Source organism: Anomaloglossus baeobatrachus, chromosome 6 (genome assembly GCF_048569485.1).
Source record: "Anomaloglossus baeobatrachus isolate aAnoBae1 chromosome 6, aAnoBae1.hap1, whole genome shotgun sequence".
NCBI lineage: Eukaryota > Metazoa > Chordata > Amphibia > Anura > Aromobatidae > Anomaloglossus > Anomaloglossus baeobatrachus.
The window spans coordinates 357716186-357743705 of NC_134358.1; positions in this window are offsets into that span (position 1 = coordinate 357716186).

Sequence of the window (27520 nt, forward strand, 5' to 3'; positions counted from 1 at the left end):
GTCTTTTACACTTAGTGTCCGGTCTCGGTCCCCACGTTGGCGAGGTTCTAATGTCCTCTTATTTGGTGATTATTAGAATTAGGAGTGTACGTTGTGCACTCCTGTTTTAAATGTTTGTGACTATCAATAATAAAATATTTTGGATAATATATTACATTGTGTGGCATCACATTTTTTGAATCTTTATCGGAGTTTTTCCTATCATATTAAAATCTTATTATGGGGATCATTATGGTCAAATGATATCTGCTTAACATGTATAACTATAGTATTTTATATCCCCTTTTTTCTATGAAAATCTGTTCAATCATTATTTCTGTGTTATTCACAGTTTTGTTTTCTGGATCTATGGATTTCAGGGCACGCGATAACACTTGGCATTCCCATATTAATGAGGCGTTTAAAGAGGACCTTCCCTGTGGTTTTAGTAGCAAGCCCGATAATCAGGCAGATATGCAAAGATTGAAACAACTATTACATAAGAGAACAAAACTCTGGTGGAATAAAGGTTTTTTGGAGCAATATGTTGCCAGGGGATTAATACCGGGTGGTTTGCGCATTCAGGTCTTCCCCTCCTTCCCTATCCAGGAAGAGTGGTTCACCAATGCATGGGAGAGTTGTGCAGATACCTGCTCCAAACAGTTCATGGACCTATTAATTAAATTAAATGAGGCTAACGTAGGAGAGTTGGAGGTTGAGATTGAGACGATCCAAGAAAAACTTAAAAAAGACCTAACGGAGGAACAACTTACCAAATTCAACAAAGAAATTGATGGGGAATTTGTGAAGTGGGAGAATGAAATCAGGACAACTAAAACTAAGAAACTCCAAAGAGACATAAATGACCGCGCTAACAAGCAAATGTATAGATGGAGAAAAGGTCGGGTGCATCAACCTAATTACAACAGACCTAGATCTATCTCCATATCATCCCGTACTTCGGGGGATAGCACAGAAGTGGAGGAGAAAGAGGAGAATCATATGCCTCTGAGCATTAATAATAAAAAATTCAATGGAGGCCCTAGACAGACCCGAGGAACAACTCAGGGGAAAAGAAAGGGTATCTCTCCCACAACATCACAGGAACAACAGAAAAACAAAAAAAGTCAACTGGAGGTAATTAATCTGTCTACTCATTCTCTGACTAAAGCCCAGGTGCAGGTCCTTCAGTTGGGATTGTCATTTGTGCCTACTGGCACCTTTGATCTCTTTACCACTGTAAAGGACCTCCACTTGTTCGCTCGAAAACTAGTACTGCATAAACTCCATCATAAGGCTGATAAAGGTGAGGAATCATTGACAGAGAGGGAGAAGGAGGCTATTGCTACTTTGGAAGAGTTGGAGAGAGAGGGTGATGGCGGTATGTCTGTGACCTTTCCAAGGGAAATACTGCCAAGATCAACCACATTTCCCCCTTTGTCTATCTGTCCGCAAATTGAGATTTTTGTCAGGTTAGTTACCAAGGAGCTTGAGAAGATTCCGAGATATAGCTCTGGTGACAACCTGACTAGACATCAGCGTACTGCCATACAAGAACTGCGCAGTATGACTGATGTTGTAATAAAAAATGCGGACAAGGGGGGAAATGTGGTTCTTTGGCCTATAACCAAATATGAACGCGAGGCGTTCAAACGGTTGAATAATCAGGAGACATATTTGAGGCTCACCACAAATCCAACCCCTGGCTACAAAATTGAACTAATGTCCATTTTGGATGAGGCCCTACTAGAGGGGATTATTACATCTAAAATTAGAGATGGACTCCTGGTAAAAAATCCCCGATTACCGACTTTTTATTTGTTACCTAAGGTTCACAAGGATGCCACCAATCCCCCTGGACGTCCCATCGTCTCGGGGACTGGTGGTGTTTGTGAACCAATCTGCACCTATGTGGATTTCTATCTGAAACCATTGGTGCAGAATTTACCATCATATCTACGGGACACAAACGATTTATTGAGGAAACTGGATGGTGTGCACATGGAGGATGACATGTGGCTGGTTACAGCGGACGTGGAGTCCCTGTACACTTGCATCTCACATGAACAAGGTATTGAGGCATCTAGATACTTTTTGTCTTGTAGCTCATGGGATAGATCTCTGTGTGAATTTATTCTAACACTCCTGGACTTCATCCTCCACCATAACGTTTTTACTTTTAAAGACCGGTACTTCCTGCAGAGACGTGGTACCGCCATGGTAGTGGCGTGTGCACCATCGTATGTGTTAGGGCCAGGTGGACGGGCAGACCCAGGAGGTGGATCCACTGGGCCGAACTCCTTGATGATGGTAAGGGGTCCGGTAGCTGGAGCACTATAGGCAGCAGAACAGTCCGTGCACAAGAGTATAACGGAGAAGTCCCTGGGACCACGGAGTCACTGATGGTGGTCCGGGTGACGGAGCTCAGGTTCGGAAGCCGAGTAGATGTCAGGCGGGGTCCGGAACCTTTGGAGCGAGATGACGGGTCACCGCAGGGATCCGAGATGGTACGGACTGTCAGGATGGCAGATAGGCAGCGTTCGGGGTTCGGGATTCGGCAGGACCGGATGGCGAGGCAGGCTCGGCTCTAGGAAGAGAGAGAGGTGAGTATCTCAGGAACACAAGGAGACCTGACTCCTAGCTTGAGAAACACGAAGATCAGGCCCCGCCCACTTGGACATTAAACCCCTTTATACCCTGTACCTGTTTGCATCATTTCCTGTTAATGGACGCTGGCCCTTTAAGAAAGGGTCAATGACCGCGCGCGCGCCCTAATGCGCATGCGCGCGGCCCGAGTGCCAGAAGCCAGGGCAGGAAGCTGAGAGGAGGAAGCAGCAGGGCCGGGCTGGGGCTGAGAAGCCGACGGGCGCCGGGAGCGGGGACCAGGACGCCGGGGACGCGCCGGCAATGGATGCTGGAGAGCGGGGAGCGGCGGTGACCGGACCGAGGAACCGGGAAGCGAGGCAGGGGAGCCGGGAAGCGTGACAGGTGAGCCGGGGGGCAGCGCAGGGGACCCGGGGAGCGTGACAGTACCCCCCCCCCCACTCCACCCTCCCCGCAACCGGGACAGGAAGGCACGGATCAGCGGAGTACCCACATTCTCCCGGGGCTCCCAGGACCTATCCTCAGGACCATACCCTGCCCAGTCCACTAGGAAGAACTGTCGACCCCGTACGGTTTTCATGGCCACGATATCTCTTACCGCATAGATGTCGTCATCGGCAATAGGAGGAGGAGCCGAACTGGCAGCAGCGGAGAAGGGACCAAGGACAACCGGCTTGAGCAGGGAGACGTGGAATGAGTTGGGTATCCTCATCGTGGCCGGGAGCTGTAGCTTGTAGGAGACCTCATTGATCTTGTTGAGGACTTTAAACGGCCCGATGTAGCGAGGACCCAGCTTGTAGGATGGTATCTTCAATCGGACGTACTTGGAAGCAAGCCAGACTAGATCTCCAGGAGAGAAACACGGAGGGTCCAGACGTCTCTTGTCTGCGTGTCTCTTCATCCGCAGGGAAGCACGCCCAAGGGACGCCTTGACAGAGTCCCAAATGGTTGCAAAGTCACGGGCTACAGTATCAGCAGCAGGGACGTCCGAAGAAGGGGATACAGGCAATGGGACGGAGGGCTGAAGTCCGTAAACGACATGGAAGGGAGAGCTGGAGGACGACTCACTGATGTGGTGGTTATGGGAGAATTCAGCCCAAGGAAGAAGCGTGGACCAGTCGTCGTGATGGGCGTTGACGTAGTGACGTAAGAAGGAGGTCAAGATTTGATTGACCCTTTCCACTTGGCCATTAGACTGAGGATGGTAGGCAGAAGAAAAGTCCAGAGTCACTCCCAGATGTTTGCATAGAGCCCTCCAGAAGCGGGAGGTGAACTGAGTTCCTCTGTCGGATACGATGTGTGATGGAAAGCCATGCAAGCGGAAGATGTGATGTATATAGGCGTCCGCGAGTTCCTGAGCAGAGGGCAGTCCAGCCATAGGGACAAAATGAGCCATTTTAGAGAACCGATCCACCACGACCCATATGACTGTGTGTCCGGAGGACAGGGGCAAGTCCGTAATAAAGTCCATCGCTATGTGTTGCCATGGAACTGAGGGTATCGGCAGAGGCAGAAGACGGCCATATGGCAGGTGTTTGGGCGTCTTGTTCCTGGCACAAGAGGAGCAGGCAGAGACAAAAGCAGCGACGTCCGTGCGAAGGGATGGCCACCAGTAATGACGTACAATCGCACCCCATGTTCTCTTCTGACCAGCATGACCGGCTGTTTTCGAGGCATGTCCCCAATGTAACACTTTTTGCCTGTCAGTCTCAGAGACATAGGTCTTCCCGGGCGGTATCTGGGCCAGGGTGACAGGGGCCACCGGAATGATTTTGCTAGGACAGATGATGGGTTGGGTATTCTCCTCCTCCTGCTCCATGGGCATGAATGACCTGGACAAGGCATCTGCGCGTACATTCTTGTCCGCGGGTCGGAAATGGAGCTGGAAGTCAAACCTGGCAAAGAAAAGGACCACCTGGCTTGCCGTGGGTTCAGTCGCTGAGCAGACCGCAGGTATTCCAGATTCTTGTGGTCCGTGTAAATAATCACGGGGTACACTGCTCCTTCCAGAAGGTAGCGCCATTCCTCCAGAGCCAGTTTGACTGCCAATAACTCTCGGTCACCGATGGTGTAGTTGCGTTCAGGTGCTGAGAAGCTCTTGGAGAAGAAACCGCAAGTCACCATCTTCCCGGAGGAGGACTTCTGCATGAGCACTGCTCCGGCTCCCGAGGAGGAGGCATCCACCTCGAAGGTGAACTGGCGGTTTAACTCCGGACGGTGGAGCACAGGAGAGGAGGCAAATGCCCGCTTCAGAGAGCCAAACGCGGCGTCGGCCGCAGGTGACCAGTCCTTTGGATTAGCCTCCTTCTTGGTCAAGGCGGAGAGAGGAGCAGTCAGAGCAGAGAAGTGAGGGATGAACTGGCGGTAGTAGTTGGCGAACCCCAGGAAGCATTGGATTGCCTTCAGTCCTGAAGGGGGAGGCCAGTTGAGAATGGAGGAGACCTTCTTTGGATCCATCTGCAGTCCGGTATCGGAGATGATGTAACCCAGAAAGGGGAGAGAAGACTGCTCAAAGACACACTTCTCGTACTTGGCGTACAGACGATTCTCTCTCAGTCTTTGCAGAACCAGCTGCACGTTCTCTCTGTGGGTCTGGAGGTCCGGAGAGAAGACAAGGATATCATCCAGATACACCACCACACAGACGTAGAGAAGGTCCCGGAAAACGTCGTTCACCAATTCTTGAAAGACTGCTGGTGCGTTACACAGGCCGAAGGGCATCACGCAGTATTCATAGTGCCCATCGCGAGTATTGAACGCGGTCTTCCACTCGTCCCCAGAGCGGATGCGGACTAGATTGTAGGCACCCCGAAGATCCAACTTGGTGAACACACGAGCTCCTCTAAGCCGGTCAAACAATTCGGGGATGAGCGGCAGAGGGTACTTGTTTTTCACGGTGATTTGGTTCAATCCCCGGTAGTCTATACATGGGCGTAAGTCGCCTTCTTTCTTCTTCACGAAGAAGAAGCCTGCTCCAGCAGGAGAGAAGGATCTCCGAATGAATCCCCTTGCCAGGCTCTCTGTGATGTAAGTAGACATGGCCCTTGTTTCGGCTGGAGACAATGGATATATCCGTCCTCGAGGTGGTGTTGTTCCCGGGAGCAGGTCGATGGCACAATCGTAAGGACGATGTGGCGGAAGAACCTCAGATTCCTTCTTATCAAAGACGTCCGCGAAGGACCAATAGGCCGAGGGCAGTCCCGGTAGGTTCTCTGGAACCGGCGGTCGTCGGATGGGTTGTATGGTCTTCAGACATTTATCATGGCACGAAGAGCCCCATCGGGTGATTTCACCAGTGCCCCAGCTGACTGATGGTTCGTGTGTCCGTAACCAGGGAAGTCCCAGCAAGATTTGATGGGACATGTGTGGGAGGACGTAGAGAGCGATGTTCTCGGTGTGCAGGGCACCGATACGCAGTTCGAGCGGCCTGGTAATCCAGGAGATGGTGTCAGAGAGGGGTCTCCCATCCACAGAGGCAATCACGAGGGGCTTGTCGAGTGGAGTAACCTGCACCTGGTACTTGTCCACCGTGGCCTGCTGGATGAAATTGCCTGCGGCCCCAGAATCGAGGTACGCCTCAGCCGTGAACCGCGTCTCTCCCGTTGTCACTTGCACAGTCCACGTAACCGGGTCTGAGAGAGTCCCAGCACCTAGGGTGGCCTCTCCTACCAACCCTAGGCTTTGGAGTTTCCCGGCCTCTCTGGACAGGAGCGTAGCAGGTGTGTGCCTTCTCCGCAGTAAAAGCAGAGGCCCTTGGCGAGCCGCTCGGCTCGACGTTGTTCAGACTGCCGCACTCGGTCGATCTGCATGGGCTCGTGGACGGTGGCCCCAGATGCGGTTGACTGCAGTACGGAGGGCTTCTGTGGAGGAGGGGAATGCCGTACCGGACGTCTCTCACGGGACACTTCCTTGGATCGCTCCTGAAAGCGAATGTCCACTCGAGTCGCTAGGGTAATCAGGGCATCCAGGGTGGACGGTACGTCACGACCCGCCAGCTCATCTTTAATTCGCCCCGAGAGTCCTTCCCAGAAGGCGGCGGTTAGGGCCTCGTTGTTCCACCCGAGTTCCGAAGCCAAGGTGCGAAACCGGATTGCGTATTGACCCACCGTCAGAGTCCCCTGACGTAACCGGAGGAGGGATGAAGCAGACGCGGAGGCGCGTCCGGGCTCGTCAAAGGTGCCACGGAATGCCTGCAGGAACTCCTGGATGTTCGTGGTCACAGGATCCCTCTTCTCCCACAAGGGGTTCATCCACGCCAGTGCCTCACCCTCTAGGTGGGACATGATGAAGGCGACCTTGGCTTGGTCGGAGGCAAACAAATGCGGCAGCTGCGTGAAGTGGAGGGAGCATTGGTTTATGAATCCCCTGCAGGTCTTGGGGTCTCCGGCGTACCGGGGTGGTGAGGCCAAACGAAGTCTGGAAGCATCCGAAGAAGTCGCCACGGGAGCTGGAGCCGTGGATTGACTAGTGGAAGCCCGGGATGCTGAAGACGTAACTGCCGCTTGTAGCGTGTTCAGGCGGGCGTCCACAGAAGACATGAATTGCAGCATGCGGGTCTGAGTCTCACGCTGGCGTTGGAGTTCCTCCTGTACGGCTGCTAGTGCTTCAGCGGGATCCATGGCCTGATCTTACTGTTAGGGCCAGGTGGACGGGCAGACCCAGGAGGTGGATCCACTGGGCCGAACTCCTTGATGATGGTAAGGGGTCCGGTAGCTGGAGCACTATAGGCAGCAGAACAGTCCGTGCACAAGAGTATAACGGAGAAGTCCCTGGGACCACGGAGTCACTGATGGTGGTCCGGGTGACGGAGCTCAGGTTCGGAAGCCGAGAAGATGTCAGGCGGGGTCCGGAACCTTTGGAGCGAGATGACGGGTCACCGCAGGGATCCGAGATGGTACGGACTGTCAGGATGGCAGATAGGCAGCGTTCGGGGTTCGGGATTCGGCAGGACCGGATGGCGAGGCAGGCTCGGCTCTAGGAAGAGAGAGAGGTGAGTATCTCAGGAACACAAGGAGACCTGACTCCTAGCTTGAGAAACACGAAGATCAGGCCCCGCCCACTTGGACATTAAACCCCTTTATACCCTGTACCTGTTTGCATCATTTCCTGTTAATGGACGCTGGTCCTTTAAGAAAGGGTCAATGACCGCGCGCGCGCCCTAATGCGCATGCGCGCGGCCCGAGTGCCAGAAGCCAGGGCAGGAAGCTGAGAGGAGGAAGCAGCAGGGCCGGGCTGGGGCTGAGAAGCCGACGGGCACCGGGAGCGGGGACCAGGACGCCGGGGACGCGCCGGCAATGGATGCTGGAGAGCGGGGAGCGGCGGTGACCGGACCGAGGAACCGGGAAGCGAGGCAGGGGAGCCGGGAAGCGTGACAGGTGAGCCGGGGGGCAGCGCAGGGGACCCGGGGAGCGTGACAGTATGCGGGGCTGTTTCTGGGTAGATGGGAGCAGACTATTTTGCACGAGCTGCCACTTGCCCAGAATATAGTTTGCTGGTACAGGTACATCGATGACGTGCTGCTCCTGTGGCAGGGGACACGGTCTCTGCTGGATGTTTTTATGGATGAACTAAACCAGAATAATTATAATGTTAAACTGACATATAAGGCAGACCAACACAAAATGGAATTTTTGGACGTTATGGTGGAGGTTGGAGAGGGAGGCATGATTGAGACGGATCTATTTAGAAAGACCACTTCCGTAAATGCATTGTTACATGCCTCATCAGCTCACCAGAGATCAACCATTCGAGCTATTCGAATGCTGGTCAATTTCTGAGCGCCAAAAGGATATGCTCTACACCTCAGAGGTTTGAACATCAGGCTGATGAGCTTCGTGTGAGATTCAGGGAGAGGGGATATGGCGTCCGTGGAATTAAACAAGGATATATGAGAGCCAAACACACATCCAGAGAACACCTCCTATATGGACATAATACAAGGATATCGGATGGTGGTGCGAGTTATACTCGGTTCATCTCCACGTACAATGGTCAGTGGAAACAAATCAGGGATGCACTGTCCAGACATTGGCCCGTCTTACAGACGGACGCAGTTCTGGCCAGTGATTTGCCAGGAGTTCCGTTATTAACTTCTAGAAGGGGTAGGAGCCTACGGGACCTCCTGGTGGATAGCCACTATGTGGCCAAGACACCTGGAGGCCTGTTTGGACACAATACCCCCAGGACGGGAAGCTTTACATGTGGCGAGTGTGTTATGTGCAAGTCAGGTAATATCATTAGGGGCAAGGAGTTTTTTTCGGCCGATGGTAAACAACGTTTTTGTATCAAGAAGTATATCTCGTGCAGTAGCACGCACGTAATATATTATGCCAAGTGCCCCTGCGACTTGGTCTATGTGGGCCTGACTACAAGACAATTTCGTATTCGTATACGCGAGCATGTTCGCGACATTTTGAAGGCACCTACCGTGACGGACCTATCGCTGTTGAGGACTCTCCCCAGGCACTTCAAAGTCCACCATAATTGTGACCCCAGTGGGCTGAAGGTGGTGGGGATAGACCTTGTCAACGGTGGGATCCGTGGGGGTAACCTCAAAATGGCCCTCTCTAGACTAGAATGTAGGTGGATCTTCTCTTTGGGGACCCTGGCCCCTGCAGGATTGAACGAACAACTAAGTTTTGCCCCACTTCTTAATACCTGAATATTCCAAATAGAGGGTTTTTATCCTCTAACCTGTTATAAGGGTTGTCTTGTGGTTTTTGTCCTATGGACGACCTTTTTATAATATCTTCCTATTATCGTGCTGCTTTTTAATTGCATGTTGTTTTATTCCAGTAACTTTTTCATCTGAGGAGTATTTGGACTTCCTGTTTCCCCTCCCCTTTCCCGTGTGTCCTCCTAGTGATGGGATATGATCTCGGAGTCAAGCATAAGGACGCTACGAAAGACCTGATGGCTGCTCTATGAAGCATCACTGGATATAATTATTACACTTAATGTGGTTTTGTGTTCTAATATGATGTTATATGTGTCCATACATCAATATTTGTGATATACAGTGTGGTAGCTAAATGGACGTATCTGATATATGGATTGGGCATCCAAATTTATTGAGTGAGGGTATCACATTAAATGATAAGTAGTAGACATGCTGGTCCAATTATGGATACCGATCAGAAACTCAATATGGATGTGCAACCATTCTACCATTGCGCCTTGTAATCCAGCTCGGTGTATGTGGATGTGACCATATCCAGACTAATTGACGCACTCTTTGGTGTTTGGCTGTGGCTCACACAATCTATATGGACATGGCATGTCTAGTATATGAACTCACCAACATGATGGGTTCTCCTTACTGTTTGATTATGAAGCATTATTGGATACAACTGTCGCTTTTACACGTATAGATGTGTGTTTACCCATGTCCATATGTGCCCATAGAGTGGAGTGGTGACCTGCCTATGATATAGTCAAGTGGACGTGTCTTTTTGTATGATTGTGACACTCAGTTCTGTTGAGATGGTCTGTTATAGTATATGTGAGTACGTAAAACCACAATATAATAGAAGTTCGAGGTAGAATGACCAGAAAACCACATAAACTATACCTCAAAGAAAATATCTTTAATAATATTAATTTAAAATATAGACACCATATGTCTTCCAGACAACAATAAACAAATACTAAGTGAGTGAAAGCTTAGTTGAAAAATAGAAAGATGTGAGAAAATGAGTAATTAGATCAGTGATAGGTATCGGGTTTCATAGAACCTAAACTAGATCCTTAAATGACCCTTCCTACCAGCGGAGGGTGTCGTAATGTTTAGGACCCCCCCCGCTCCAGATGGCTGGCCCTCACTGTCCCTATTTTCTACTAGCTTGTGTCCACCACCAACAACCAGGTGCAAAGTGTATTAAAGACAAACTACATGTAATACACAATAGCGTTAAATGTAGGTTTTTTCACTGAATAAATATTCAATCTGAAAACTTGATATTTGTTAGAAGGGAGCGACAGGGTCTGCCACGCAGGCTCCTGCAGCTCCTCCCTGTTATAGTATATGTGAGACAATGGATACATCTGTCCAGTTGTGGACACAGACCGCATACATAATTTGAGTGTGCAAACATACTATTACTGGTTCTTATAGTCTGTATTTAAGCACAATAATAAATCTTCCAGATTAAAATAAGGCGACTTGTGTTATTTGGCGGAGGCTACACTCTGCTATATGGATGGGGTACGCTAGAACACTGACTCACCAACACGATACAAACATGTGATGCAAATGTTATCCTTGATTGCCCGTCTGTGATGTCCATCTTTGACCCTCCCAGCGCACCATCCAGACGCGATTCTCGGGTGTATACACCCGGCGGCATCCAAGGTGACCATGCGCATGCGTTAAAGACGTCACCGGAGAATTTTGCTCCTACGCATGCGCAGTTGGTCGCCGCTTACCGCCGGCTTGTGTACGGATATTCCCGTGACGCGATTTATGCGTGCGCTTGATGGACGGGCGGATGGACATCACCTGGAGGCCATGGGGTATTTAAGGGAGTGGGGAAGGGGTCCATGACAGGGTGTGGTGCCCCTGAAAAAGGTACCCGAAACGCGCGTCGGGCGTGGACCTTGGACCGGCTCCCTTATTACCTTGACCTCCGGTATGTACCTTAGATAATGATATACCCGGCTCTGCTCATTGAGCATTCTGAGTAACTATACTTTACACACCCGCTGGTGTAGCTAGGTGGAGGGAGTTTACCTTTTGTACTTGGGCATAACTCTATGGGTTATTTGATTGGCGATTTGCCCTATGATTTCCCAGGTACAGTCTTTTACACTTAGTGTCCGGTCTCGGTCCCCACGTTGGCGAGGTTCTAATGTCCTCTTATTTGGTGATTATTAGAATTAGGAGTGTACGTTGTGCACTCCTGTTTTAAATGTTTGTGACTATCAATAATAAAATATTTTGGATAATATATTCCATTGTGTGGCATCACATTTTTTGAATTCATATCTTACTAGTGGCTTTTGCAAATATGACACCCTGGACTAGCCAGGTAGTCACAGGTAGGCCCTTGCACAAACACCCTACCCCTAAAAAGGTATCAGCAGCCAACCTAAAAACCCTGAGTCACCCTTCTCAGGTCTTGACGTCCACACCCGGGGGCGGAGCCAGGCGGTTGGCCACACCCTCCGAGGAGTTCGGATAGCCTGAGGCGGGAAAAGCACACAGATCAGTTAGGAGAGGAGAGTAGTTGGAAAGGAGTAACGTCTGTTAGGGATCTGGGTAGGAGCCCGGATACCCTGTGGCCAGAAGGCAGATGGTGGTGGCCGCCTGCAAGAGCCAGGAAGACAACCAGTGGAACCGTCAGGAACCGGGACAGGGTAGTAGCCCGCCGGTACCGAATCAGGGAACCGAACGAACACCGGAGCACCAGGAGGGGTACTCAGACCCAGTACAAGGCCCAGAAGCCACTGGACTGAGTCAAATTCACTGATTGGGGTCTGGACCTTAGGTTCTTTCCCACCCAAGTCCCGACTGAAGGCAACAGCCCAACGAGGGGGATAGAAAGCCACCGCCCAGGCATAGAGATCCCAAGGGCCAGCGTCTGTGGGTAAACGGGCTCCCCGACAGCCACTAGCCGGGGAGCAGACTCCCGTCGCTGAAGCGAAGGAAGTCAGCATTCTACTAAAAAGGTGCAGGAGAAAGGCGGAAACCACCAACCTGACTAAGGGGCAAAGCGCAGCCGGCTGCGGGCACGGACCACCATCCTTTTGGTTTACCAGAGACTCTGGTGTATCTGTCATAGTGAGTACAACAGTGCCCTCAGGCCGTGCACCGCACCGCACCATCCCGCCTGCACCTCCTTCTCGCCCAAATCGGGCCCCCGGGGCCACCAACCCCTGCCCACGGAGGGGATCAACACCAAGCTGCATAACACCGTCCCCGGGAGCCTAGTCAATGGCAGCGGTGGTGCCCACTCACTCACCACAAACCGTGGGTGGCGTCACGAACTTAACCCCCAAACAACCGCGGCCCCCGGCCATGAACCTCCCCACTGAACACCACCCCTCACGTAGTGCTAGCATCCCTTCAGAGCGACGTGACCCCCGGGTCCTGCAGGAGCTCAAGTCACCCACCGACGAGCCCGGATCTGAGCGGCTCGGCAGCCGGCCGAGCCTCGGGGCGGTACACAAATACAATGCAGGACTCTACCATTTTGTGGTGCCTGACACAGTAAAGCACCATTCCTGTTTACAATAGTAAGGGTTTCACAGCGTGACTTTTGCCATTCGTCCACATCAGCCACATGCATACGTTACTAGTGGCTTTTGCAAATAGAAAGCAGGACATTTTGTGGTGCCTGATACAGTAAAGCACCATTCTTGTTTTTACAACAATCAGGGTTTCAGAACCTGACTTGTGCCGTCCATCCACTGTAACCACATTCATACGTTACTATTGGCTTTTGCAAATACAAAGCAGGACTCTACTGTGGCGCCCCTGAGGCTTCCGTCGCCATAGAGGTACTAAACCTCAGCCAGAGGTGTGGTATCCCATCCTGAGTAAGTAGGGAGTCATCTACCGGTTCACAGACAAAACCTGCACACACCAATTGTGAGGACACACACTGAGTCAGGGTTTAAGGCAGGTACTCCATTAATGATGAGAGTAGCGACCAGTATACCTGGTTATGGGTCCTTAAGTCCCATTCACTGGCCAGAAAGGGGTGGAGCCTAGCAAGGGGGAGTGTGAGAGGAGTCGGTGGAGTGGTTAGGAAAACCAGCTAGTTCAAGTTTGAGCCAGTAAGTCAGGTGGAGAGAGTGAGGGGAGAAGGAGAACTGGTTTGAACCAGCCAGTTCTAGTTAGAGAGTCTGTCAGGAAAGTGACAGCGGACAGAAAGACCAAGTCTGAAGGAGGTTTTTGGTGAAGATCTTGAGGTCTTGCTAGGCCCAGTTGACACCGATTGAAGGGAGTGCCACGGGTGTGCGAATGCCCCGTAGACTTGTTCCACTAAAAATACCGGGTGGAGGGATCAGGCTGCAACACAGGGATGGTCCCTAGGCTGAAAGAAGAAAGACATTACTTTTAGCGAAACCGACAGCCCGGGAGATTACTTCAGGTGCCCGAGATCACAACCTGCCACAGATCACCTGCAAGGGAGAGCAACAAAAGACCTCGGTGGGCCAACCTTTGGACAGGCTCGGTGGCGGAGGCGTAGGACAGCCTGGTGCAGTTCAGCGCTAGCGAGACAGCCAAAAAGGACACATTGAGGGGTGCACCGGTACTGACCCTTGAACTTTTCGGGATCGGCGGAGGCCCACAACAGCGGATCCTGGCATACCACGGGTAACCGGTCAGCGCAACTGTGAGACTAAAGGCCGCTTTACACGCTGTGACATCGCTCAAGCGATCTCGTTGGGGTCACGGAATTTGTGACGCACATCCGGTCGCTTTAGCGATGCTGTTGCGTGTGACACCTATGAGCGATTTTGCATCGTTGCAAAAACGTGCAAAATCGCTCATCGGTGACATGGGGGTCCATTCTCTAATATCGTTGCTGCAGCAGTAACGAAGTTGTTCCTCTTTCCTGCAGCAGCACACATCGGTACGTGTGACACCGCAGGAACGAGGAACCTCTCCTTACCTGCCTCCCGCCCGCAATGTGTAAGGAAGGAGGTGGGCAGGATGTTCGTCCCACTCATCTCCGCCCCTCTGCTTCTATTGGGCGGCGGTTCAATGATGCAGCTGTGACGTCGCTGTGACGCTGAACGAATCGCCCCCTTAGAAAGGAGGCGTTTCACCGCTCACAGCGACATCGCAGGGCAGGTAAGTAGTGTGATGGGTCTGGGCGATGTTGTGCGCCACAAGCAGCGATTTGCCCATGTCACACAACCGATGGGGGCGGGTACCCACGCTAGCGATATTGGTACCGATATCGCAGCGTTTAAAGTGGCCTTAATAGTGAGTAAAAACCATCTTAACTGCAAGCCCCGTGTCGTCTGTTTTGTCTTGCACCTCATCAGCAAACACCATAGACTTTACAAACGGATGCCCCGGGGTACCCGCTCCACCTGTGGGGAGCAAGAAACACCTCAGCTGCCACAACACCAGCCCCGGAGGTCCCGTCCAGCAGCGGCGGCTACAAAGCCGCAATCCACAGGTGGCGTCACGAATCTTACATAAACTTTATTACCATCTCCCCCATATTGCCATTTTAATTGACTCCATCAGAGTCACGGAATCGGGCCCCGCCTCCGCGGAATACCCCGGACTAGTCCGGTCTGACACCGAGTCACCCAAGGCCCTGGGGCTAGCGAGACACTACCATTTTGAGTACTGCACCAAGCTCGTGAGTTGTGATCAGGCTATTATCAGCTTAACCATCCCGCTGCTGTGTCTGTTGAAACAATCACTGCATAATCTCAAAGATGAAGCTTTGAGTGCACAGCATGAGGCCCAGCCAATATTCTGAGGCAACATTGGGTGATGATGAGGAGAATGGGGAGGATGAGGAGGAAGAAGACTTTTTTCTGTGTTCTATGCAGGGGATTCCTAATGCTTCACAGGGGACTGTCAACACCAGCTTCATATCTGTCCAGAATGGATGGGCTGGCGAGAAGGAGGTGGAGGAGGAGGTGAGTCAGCGTGAATAGAGGATAGGTATTATTGATCCTCCTGGCGAGGATACAGAACCTTTGCCTGTTTGCAGCTAGGCCCACATGGCACAGTTCATGCGTAAGTGTCTGTGGCAAGACTTTTGCATGATACACATTTTATCCAACAACCTTTACTTGTTGGCCACCTTTCTGGACTCATGGTACATGCAGAAATTTCCTTCTCTCCTTTTGGAGTAACCAAAGATTTGCACAATGGAATCCTTCAAGAGGGTTGTTGTAGATCAGTTCATGAAAACATCACCCTCAGGCAATGCTGGCAGCAGAGTTAGCGGCTCTTTTCAACACCAAGGATTAATGGGGAGAGATACCAACACCATGTCGAACAGAGGTGGGGGGAAAATGTGCGCAAACTGGGCCATTAACAATGCAAAGGAGGGAGAAGTTACACAACATGGTCAAGTGGTACTTAAGTGACCATATCTGTGTCCTTTCTGATGCTTCAGTTCCCTTTAACTATTCGGTGTCCAAGCTCTCGCCTCTCCACAGATAATGTAGACAGACTTAAGCGGGCTTTACACGCTACAACAAATCTAACGATGTGTCGGCGGGGTCACGTCGTAAGTGACGCACATCCGGCATTGTTAGTGTTGTTGTAGCATGTGACAGCTATGTGCGATTGCGATTGAAAGTAAAACCGTTCATCGCATGCACGTTGTTCAAAACCTAAAAATTGAACGTCGGATTGTTCAATGTTCCCGAGGCAGCACACATCGCAGTGTGTGACACCCCGGGAACGATGAACAGATCTTACCTGCGTCCCGCGGCTCCCGTTGGCAATGTGTAAGGAAGGAGGTGGGCGGGATGTTTACGTCCCGCTCATCTCCGCCCCTCCGCTCCTATTGGCCGGCTGCCGTGTGATGTCGCTGTGACGCCGAACGTCCCTACCACTCCAGGAAGTGGATGTTCGCCGCCCACATCGAGGTCGTATGGAAGGGTAAGCACGTGTGACAGCAATTAATCGTTTGTGTGACACGGTCAACAAATTGAACGTGCCGCACATACGATGGGGGCGTGTCACATCGCATACGATATCGTATGCAGAATTGAAAGGTGTAAAGCAGGCTTTAATCTAATTGAATTCAACAAGGACTGGATTTCTCCACAGTCTGCAATCCCTCCAGATGAGAGCAAGCCAAACTAAATTCCCCCAAATTGTTCATTTTGTCTACTGCTGTTAACGTCCACCCCTTGCCATATAAAGCCGTTTCTTTCCTGCGTCAACCATGACTCAGGCCATAGGGCAAATTTTTGTAAACACTATGCACTTTGTGGAGTGGCGGACAAACTAGGACAGTACTCCTACTCCAGCCTAACTACTATATGTCATTGGAGGTCCTTGTCATGGGGACGTCCTGCGTCAACCATGGCTCAGGCCATAGGGCAAATTTTTGTAAACACTATGCACATTGTGCAGTAGAGAAACCAGGACAGTACTCCTACTCTGGCCTAACTACTATTTGTCATTGGAGGCCCTTGTGATGGGGACTTCCTCCGTCAACCATAACTCAGGCCATAGGGCTAATTTTTTAAACAATGCACATCCGTGTGACAAATGCATCCTTTCCGTTCTGTATACGATCTGTTTTACATGTGTGGCTTCTGTTGTTTTTTTTATTGGACCGCCAAAAAACCCCCCAAAAATGGAAGGAGGGTTACATACAGTCAAAAGATCTTGCACCCTTTAGTGCCTTTCATGTGGCACTAACGGGTGCTTAGCCTTGTATTTAGCCAAAAAATAAATAAATAATTAAAAAAAATGATGTGGGGTCCCCCTATTTTTTGTAGCCAGCTCGGGTAAAGCAGACAGCTGCAGCCTGCAGACCACAGCTGGAAGCTTCACCTTGGCTGGTAATCCAAAAAAGAGGGCACCCCACGCTATTATTTTAAAATAAATAAATAATTCAAAGCAAAAAATTTGGGGTCTCCCCCAAATTGGATCACCACCTGCAAAGGTAAAGCATACAGCTGTGGTCTGGTATTCTCAGAAAAGGGAGGTCCATGGTTATTGGACCCTCCCCAGCCTAAAAATAGCAGGCCGCAGCCACCTCAGAAGTAGCACATCCACTCCAATCTTGGCGCTTCGCTCCAGCTCATCACGTTGCCCTGGTGCGGTGGCAAACGGGTAATATATGGGGGTTGATAGCAGCTGTGTAATGTCACCTGGCATCAAGCCCTAGAATTAGTGATATCACGGTATCTATCAGATATCCGACATCACTAACCCAGTCAGTAATAAAAAAAAAATAGACAACAAAAAAAAATGTATTTGAAAAGATACTCCTCAAAACATTTCCTCTTTCACCAATTTATTGAAAAGAAAAACAAATCCAGGTCAGGCGTAATCCAATAAGGTGGACCCATGACGATCCATATCATACTCATTGTCCCAGTCAAAGAAGAACAGAATGTTACCCATTGGCTGGGAGAGCAGTGCAGTGACCTGAGCTAACATCATTAGGTCAGCCAGGTCACTGCAGGGCATAATGAGCACCGATGTCATGAACTCGTGAGGTCTGCGGTGCTTGTTACTGAGTTCCATGGCTGCTGCATTCTCACGCGAACTGTCCCGTGAGCCCATGATGACACCACTAGTCACATTCTCGGGCCATTCATGAGACTTGATGTGAGAATGTGGCATCATGGAAGTCAGTGACGAGCGCTGACGTCGAGCGCTGACATCATGAGTTCAGCGGAGATCATCACAGCCAGTAATGGTCTGAGCTAACGTCCTGATGTCGGTGCTCGTCATCCCACAGCTGCTTGCACACTGCTGTGTGAGTCATTACAGGGCTGGCCAGGGCAGTGCGACATACACAGCAGGGGCACTGATAGACTGAAGCCACATGGAATGTCTTCTGTGTGGCTTCAGGGGATTCCAGAAACCACATGTGAGTCAGAAATGCATGCAGCCATAATCTCCAGGCTCTCCCCATTCAGTTTCATCACTTTCCTATCCATTTCATCTTTTTCCTCAGGCCCCCAAACCTATCTGTTAAGTCCAGCAGAAAATTACTCGCATTTCCCATTGACTTTCATTGTACTATGTATTTGGATTGAATATGCTAGTATTACAAAGTACTCGTTATGAGTGTAGCGATTATGAATATTATGGTACTCGCTCATCTCTAGTTATGCTGGATTGCAAATCATGTAGTGTGCTCAGTCTGTGAGATTGGCCAAAATCCACAGGCATGTCCACTTGCATAGCAATTAACGGGCTCTCACTCACCCCAACTGTTATTGGTAAACAAGTGGAGGTTCTGAGGGCAGAGACCTGGGTAAGAATAGTTTTGAGGCTGATGGAGGGGGAAGAAGCATGAGATGCGGTTGATTAGGCATCGGGTGGTTGGCTTTGCCCACTAGGCCACATTTAGCACCATAACATTCCCAGACTAATGCATGTTGGTTGATCATGTGACGGTTCATGCATGAAGTAGACAAATCATTTGTATCTCTGCCTCTACTGAGTTGTTTTTTACAAACTTTGTATTTTTTATAAAGTTTTAAAGCATGTGATCATACATTCTGGTGAGAGAAAAGGCTGAGCGAAGGCAACTCTTGCTGTGCATGTGAAATGTAGACCTGCCACTATTGCTTTACACAGCCAGAGTTTTGGCTGAGGATGCAGTGGTTGTCCTGATGGCATCATTCCTTGTTTGTGAGGGAAGCACCTCATCTTCCTCCTCCTCCACCTGCTCTGCTGAGGTACTAAGCTGCTTGCCTCTGGGTTCACACCAATTTGGATCTACAACTTTTTTGTCATCCTCTCTGTTGTCCCACTCTTCGTCCTGACAGGCACCCTCCTCGTCTTCCTGACCTGATATGACAGTACAGTACTGCAAGGACCCGACTTTGTTCGGCCCAGGATCCAACTGACAGATGCAGACTTCTGATGCCCATGCTATAGAATGTGTGGAAAAACTCTTCAGACTCGCTCATGTGTGATTCCCCACAGTTAGTTTGGTGGCTGGAGAGTTTTGATGCAAGGGTAAACAAATGTAATTCGGGTGGCACTTCTGAGGAATGTACTGTGTATGATGTTGAGGTGCAGGAAAAGGAGGAGAGGCCACTTGATGCAGCGCTTGCCATCCACTCTAGCACATGTTGTTTATGGCTCTCATTTACAAGTTAAAGCAATGTGCGGCTGACAAAGAAATGGAGTGGAGTAGCCTGTCCAGCAACAGAACTTGTTTTCAGTTCTCCTGGTATAGCATGGGCTGGTGTTTTCTCAGTAGAGCTTTGACAAACATTAGAAAGTCCCCCACATACACCTCAAACACCCCGCCCATTCCCCCTTGATCCATGATCTTGTGATTTACCATTCATATTTGATGTACCCTTCCCCTTTGAAGCAGATGTTTCGCAACCCTACGTCCACACCTGTCAGACATCTGACACAAAATTAAACTTCTGTACTTTTTGGATGAGATGGAAATATTAGGATGGCTCACAGAAGTACCAGTAACTAGTTAGATTGTTCACTGGCAAATTTTTAGCAGGCACTAAAAAGTATCAATACCCATTGAGATGGTTCACTGGTAAATTTTTAGCAGGCTCTGAAAAGTAGCAATATCAATTTAGATGGATCACAGGTAATTTTTTTTGCAGCCACTAAAAAGTGCCAATACCTATTGTGATGGTTCACTGGCACATTTTTGCAGCCTATAAAAGTAGCAATAGATATTGAGATCGTTCACTGGGCCCTTTTTTGCAGGCACTAAAAAGTACCATTGTCAATTGAGATGGTTCACTGCCAATTTTTTTGCAGGCATTAAAAATTATCAATACTTATTGAGATGGTTCACTGCCAATTTTTTAGCAGTGTCATGAGATGTTAAGCTCTGCACTCACCTGTTGGTATTGTGGTAACATTTTGTTGACACACACAACAGGTGTCTCAGCTTTCATCTTCACGGGTATAGAAAAAGTTTTCAAGCCAGCCAGAGGAGGAGACCACAGGAGAAAACTTTTAAATAGAGAATCCTTTTGGATTTTTAAACTTAATACCCAGGGACCGCATGGATTGAACACCCGTCAAGACCTTATCATACAATATACTTATAATAAAAAAGTTTAAGATCATTATATGAGCTGTTCATGTTGCCCTCCTTTTTCTATTTATGCTGTATATTTCGGGGTTCATTTTTACCGACCATAATACCACTGTACGTCCGACATATTTTTCATATTAACTATTGCATAATCATGTTTTACCTGGATATATTATTGTTTGCTGAATTTTCTTTCTTTCTTTATTTTTTTCTTCGTTTTTCCAAACCAACTCTGGAATACCCATGTTTATAGATTTTATCATATTTATCCTTTGAATTTATGAAAACTATTGTCATATTCCTTTTTTATGATTCCCACCATATGCTGTTATTACATGTTCAATAAGTATAACATGGATACATTTTTCTTTTCTAATGAATTTAGTAGTATATATATACGCCTTCTTTTTTAATTCTATTAGTTTGTGTTTTTATATGATATCTCTGTTTTTATATTCTCTTTTGAAATTTTTTGTGCTTTTCTATGTGATTTCAAATAGGTGCACACCTTGTAACTAATTGATTTCAATCAGCACAAGTTTTCCTATGAAACCCATTTGCATATGTCTTAAATAATCCTTTTTGGAGGTACCATACAATCCATGAATAAGACCACAAGGTCGAAATGCGTAGGATAGTTCCTGCACTCACCGTGTGTTCCTGTGTTTCCCCATGTGTTTTTCCTGTTTTTACTGGATTCAATAAACTTCATAGTTTTATTCAACTTCCTCCATATATCCGATGCTGGATTTTTTTCTTCTTGATTGTTACATGTGAAAGGGGTATACAAAATAGGGACAAGTACAATAATCATAAACAATACAAGGCTCAGACAGGTACAGGAGGATGGAGGTCCCTGCCCGCGAGGGCTCACAGTCTACAAAGGATGGGTGAGGATACAGTAGGTGAGGGTAGAGCTGGTCGTGCGGCACTGTATCAAACTGAGGGTTACGGCAGGTTGAAGGCTTGTCAGAAGAGGTGGGTCTTCAGGTTCCTCTTGAAGCTTTTCACAATAGGAGAGAGTCTGATATGTTGTGGCAGGGCATTCCAGAGTATGGGGGAGGCACCTGAGAAATCTTGGATGCGATGGTGGGAAGAGGAGATTAGAGGGGAGTAGAGAAGGAGATCTTGTGAGGATTGAAGGTTACGTGCAGGTAAGTACCGGGAGACTAGGTCACAGATGTAAGGAGGAGACAGGTTGTGGATGGCTTTGTAGGTCATGGTTAGGGTTTTGAACTGGAATCATTGGGAAATGGGAAGCCAGTGAAGGGATTGGCAGAGAGGAGAGGTCGGGGAGTAGCGGGGTCGGGCAGCATAGTTTAGAATAGATTGTAGGGGTGCCAGACTGTTGACAAAAAGAAGGGAGGCCGCAGAGCAGGAGGTGTTGCAATAATCCAGGCGGGAGGTAATAAGGGTATGCACTAGAGTTTATGCAGCTTCTTGGGAAAGGTATGCACGGATCTGGGAAATGTTTTTGAGTTGGAGGTGGCAGGAGGTGGAGAGGGCTTGGATGTGTGGCTTGAAAGAGAGAGCCAAGTCTATAGTTACTCCCAGGCAGCGAGCACGTGTCACTGGGGAAAGTGAGCAGCCATTGACATTGATGGGTGTATCAGGTGGGGGGGTTGAGTGAGGAGGAGGAAAGATAATGAATTCTGTTTTGTCCATGTTCAGTTTTAGGAATCAAGCAGAGAAAAAGAATGAAATAGCAGACAGACATTGTGGGATTCTGGTTAGTAGGGAGGTGATGTCAGGTCCAGAGATGTAGATCTGCGTATCATCAGCGTAGAGGTGATATTGAAAGCCATGGGACTCTATGAGTTGTCCCAGGCCGAAGGTGTAGATGCAGAACAGCAGGGGTCCTAGAACTGAACCTTGGAGGACCCCGACAGATAGGCGGCGAGATGAGGAAGTGGTGTGAGAGTGAGAGACGCTGAAAGTTCGGTCAGTTAAGTATGAGGAGATCCAGGATACGGCCAAGTCTGTGATGCACAGAGATGAGAGAATTTGTAGTAGAAGGGAATGGCCTACTGTGTCAAAGGCAGAGGACAGGTCCAGGAGGAGGATAGAGTAGTGTCGCTTGGCTTTGGCAGTTAGTAGGTCATTAGTGACTTTAGTTAGGACAATTTCAGTGGAATGATGCTGTCGGAAGCCAGATTGTAGACAGTCAAAGAGGGAGCAGGAAGATAGGTATGAGGACATTTCAAGATGGACATGCTGTTCCAGTAGTTTTGAGGCATAGGGGAGAAGTGATATGGGGCGATAGTTTGACACAGAGGAAGAGTTAAGGTAGGGCTTTTTGAGGATGGGTGTAATGGAGGCATGTTTTAAGCATGAAGGGAATATGTGACGCCCTGGACTAGCCAGGTAGTCACAGACACGACATCTCACACAACCCCCTCCCTGGACAGGTCAGACATTTAAATCATTGTTGTCACCCTCCAGGGTTGATGTCCACACCAGGTGGGGCGGAGCCAAGCGGTTGACCCCGCCCACCGAGGAGATCACAGGCCTTGAGGCGGGAAAACACAACAGTCTAGAGCGTACAGTCAGACAGTAGGGAGTGAGGAGTGAAACTGTTAGTGTCTGGGTTGGAGCCCAGGCACGTCCAGCAAGGTAGGCAGACGGTGGTGGCCGTCTGCAGGAGATGGTGACGGTCAGCGGATCCGTAGGACTGGGGTCGGGCGGTGGCCCGCCGGTACCGAACCGGGGAGCCGATTGGAGCCAAGCACCAGGCAGGGTACTCAGACCCTGACTAGGCTTGAAGCCAACCTTTAGTCAAATTTCCTGATTGTGGTCTGGATCTCAGGGGTTCATTCCCACCCAAGTCCCAATTGAAGGCAATAGCCCAACCGTTCCGGATAAGCGCCACCGCCAAGGGACAGAGATCCAAAGGGCCAGCGTCTGCGGGCAAACGTGCTCCTCCGACACGTATGCGCCGGGAGTGGACTACCGGTGCCCAGGCATTGGAGTCAAGATACAACACACAGGTGCAGGGAAACGACAGCCACCATCAACCCATCCAGGGAGAACACCGCAGCCGGCTGCGGGCCCCGTCCATCCAGCCGTTTGGTTTACCAGAGACTCTGTCAATCTGTGTCTGAGTGAGTACACCTGTGCCATCCGGCACCGCGCTGTGCTGCACCGCAACACTGCACCCTGCAAACCCCTGCTACGGAACTCTCTCTCTCCCTCTCTCCCTCCCACCGGGCCCCGGGACCAACCGCCCCTACGCACGGAGGGGTCAACACCTAGCTGCTCCCTGCTATCGCTCCCGGGAGACTCGTCACCAGCAGCGGTGGTGCCCACCATCACCACAACCCGTGGGTGGCGTCACGAACTCTATATACATACAGTGCCTACAAGTAGTATTCAACCCCCTGGAGATTTAGCAGGTTTACACATTCGGAATTAACTTGGCATTGTGACATTTGGACTGTAGATCAGCCTGGAAGTGTGAAATGCACTGCAGCAAAAAAGAATGTTATTTCTTTTTTTATTTTTTTAAATTGTGAAAAGTTTATTCAGAGGGTCATTTATTATTCAACCCCTCAAACCACCAGAATTCTGTTTGGTTCCCCTAAAGTATTAAGAAGTATTTCAGGCACAAAGAACAATGAGCTTCACATGTTTGGATTAATTATCTCTTTTTCCAGCCTTTTCTGACTAATTAAGACCCTCCCCAAACTTGTGAACAGCACTCATACTTGGTCAACATGGAAAAGACAAAGGAGCATTCCAAGGCCATCAGAGACAAGATCGTGGAGGGTCACAAGGCTGGCAAGGGGTACAAAACCCTTTCCAAGGAGTTGGGCCTACCTGTCTCCACTGTTGGGAGCATCATCTGGAAGTGGAAGGCTTATGGAACTACTGTTAGCCTTCCACGGCCTGGACAGCCTTTGAAAGTTTCCACCCGTGCCGAGGCCAGGCTTGTCCGAAGAGTCAAGGCTAACCCAAGGACAACAAGGAAGGAGCTCCGGGAAGATCTCATGGCAGTGGGGACATTGGTTTCAGTCAATACCATAAGTAACGTACTCCACCGCAATGGTCTCCGTTCCAGACGAGCCCGTAAGGTACCTTTACTTTCAAAGCGTCATGTCAAGGCTCGTCTACAGTTTGCTCATGATCACTTGGAGGACTATGATACAGACTGGTTCAAGGTTCTCTGGTCTGATCAGACCAAGATCGAGATCTTTGGTGCCAACCACACACGTGACGTTTGGAGACTGGACGGCACTGCATACGACCCCAAGAATACCATCCCTACTGTCAAGCATGGTGGTGGCAGCATCATGCTGTGGGCTGTTTCTCAGCCAAGGGGCCTGGCCATCTGGTCTGCATCCATGGGAAGATGGATAGCACGGCCTACCTGGAGATTTTGGCCAAGAACCTCCGCTCCTCCATCAAGGATCTTAAGATGGGTCGTCATTTCATCTTCCAACAAGACAACGACCCAAAGCACACAGCCAAGAAAACCAAGGCCTGGTTCAAGAGGGAAAAAATCAAGGTGTTGCAGTGGTCTAGTCAGTCTCCTGACCTTAACCCAATTGAAAACTTGTGGAAGGAGCTCAAGATTAAAGTCCACATGAGACACCCAAAGAACCTACATAACTTGGAGAAGATCTGCATGGAGGAGTGGGCCAAGATAACTCCAGAGACCTGTGCCGGCCTGATCAGATCTTATAAAAGACGATTATTAGCTGTAATTGCAAACAAGGGTTATTCCACAAAATATTAAACCTAGGGGTTGAATAATAATTGACCCACACTTTTATGTTGAAAATGTATTAAAATTGCTCTTGTTTGAAGTTTGCAGGCTCTAACTTTTTGCATCCTATCAAACCTGCTAAATCTGCAGGGGGTTGAATACTACTTGTAGGCACTGTATATCCCAAACATCCAATTCCCCTTTTCACTTGTGGGTGAGGAGCGCTGCTCGAGCCCCGGGTCCGGCCCGCTCGAGCCACCGAGGAGAAGGCACCGGATCCGAGCACGATCTCCCCAAGCAGCCCCCGCTACGGGGAACCGGCCCCCGCCCCCGACAAATACACCAGTTGTTAGTGATAGGTTGAAGAGATGGGTTAGGGTTGGGATGATGACTGTGGTGATATTGGGGATGAGGTGGGATGGGAGTGGATCAAGTGGACAGGTGGTGAGATGTGATCTTGAGAGTAGAGTGTAAAGATGCTTTTCTGTCATGGTGGAAAAGCTGGATTTGGAGGAAGAAGGCTGAGTAGTTGTGAGGAGGGGCTGTGGGGATTGTGAGCCAAAGCTTTCTCTGATGTTGTCAATCTTCTGCTTGAAGAAGGAGGCAAAGTCTTCAGCTGAGTTGAGAGGAGAAGGAGGTAGTGCCGGGGGATGGAGGAGAGAATTGAAAGTGTTGAATAGCTGTTTAGGGTTGTGAGATAGTGAGGATATGAGAGATGAGAAGTAGGTTTGTTTTGCAGCAGTGAGTGCAGACTTGAAAGTGGTTAGGGCCTGTTTGTATGTGACAAAGTGCTCGGCGGAATGAGACCTCTTCCATCTGTGCTCAGTGATTCTGGAAGCATGTCTAAATTCTTTAGTCTGACTCGTGTGCCAGGGATGCCTGTTGATTGTGTGGCTTTTGGTGTGTGTGAGGGGGGCAGCTGATTCGAGAGCTGATTCGAGAACTCACATGTATAGCGCCATGGAATAAATGGTGCTATAATAATAAATAATAATAGTAATAATAATAATCTTCTACAGAGTTTCCTTTGCACTTGTACAGGATCGTGACCATTCCTTCCCTCAGAGACGGAGGCATTCTGCTTTCCACCACCATCCCCACCAGTTCCAACAGGTCTGGACAGATGAGGTAGTCTCCATAGAGCTTCTCTGTAATAATGTCACTGCCCGGGGTCCTGCCAGAAATAAAGGATTTAGCAACACAGAGACTAATTCTCCCACCACCAGAGAGACGTCCATGGCCTCCACACCTGCAGGGTCAAGATGGTTAGTCATACCTGACTGAAACTTATCTTTGACTTCAGGGTCAGAGGTCTTGTGGGCATAGAGTTCGCGGTAGAAGTCACTGACATTCTCCTTCCCCTGTCGCATGCTTCCTCTCTCATCTCACAGTTCATTCAGGGGCATGTGGCCAGCATGGAGTTTCCTGGGGTGGACAACTATCAGATGAACTTTTACATAATGAAACCAGATGGATCTATGAACTGTGCAGCATGGCCCCACATTGACTAAATGAAGAGCTTTTGTTTACAGGCTACTGTAAAAAATAGGATATAGGATATAGGCCTATAAACATAGCTCACCTAACCTTTTGATTAGTAGATCCATGTTGGGGGGGGGTCTAGGCGGGTTGTTCTTGGATTTATATGGCTTAATCAGCTGGACAACCCACCAGACTTATCTCTATACACTGTATGATTTAGGCATCTGATACTCCCTTTGCCTAGGATTTTTTTCTAATAATATGTTTTTTCTTTATCATGATATTCCCTTTTCTTCCTTTTTGATACAGGTTTTTGTAAAAAAAACCCAGTGTGAACAGTTTACACAGCGAATGTCTTCAAACAAATGAAGCTAACTGCCACTCCACTGGTCCGCTGCACAGAAATCTCCCAAATTTTTCATCTCTGTGGCCTATTGTACTTATGTTTCAACATCAACTTTCTCTTTAGTCTACTATGTGCATTTATGTAATTTATTTAATTTGGGGTCCTTTTGTGACGCCCTGGCAAAACCAGGTAGTTACAAAACAGTTAATCCTCCTTGGTGCCATCACAACCCACACCTAGACATAACACACAGCCATTAAACCCTAGCCACCCCCTCATGATAATAAGGACACACCAGTGGGCGGGAGATCCGGTCGTGGGAGACCTAAAGTGGACCGGGGCAGGGTTGTAGCCCGCTGGTACCAACAGCGGGAATCCGGTCCGGAGGCCGTGCACAGTCGGGGTGCCTGGACCCTAGGGCGAGGAAGGTTGCAAGCCCCTCTCCAATTGACCAACCGAGGGCAAGGTTTCAGGCCTTGTTCTATTAATTGCCCAGATAGAGCGAAACGGAAGCCCAACACGGGGGTAGGGTTTCCGCTAAGAACCCACTGAAATCCCAAGGGTCACAGCTCGCAACACAAATAAAACCGGGAGTGGACTTCTGCGTTCCATGCGAAGTCATCCAAAAGAGAAGGAAACACAAAATGCAGGCGGAAAGGATATCTGCTCATCAATCTGCGTGCGGTACCCAAATGCACCCCC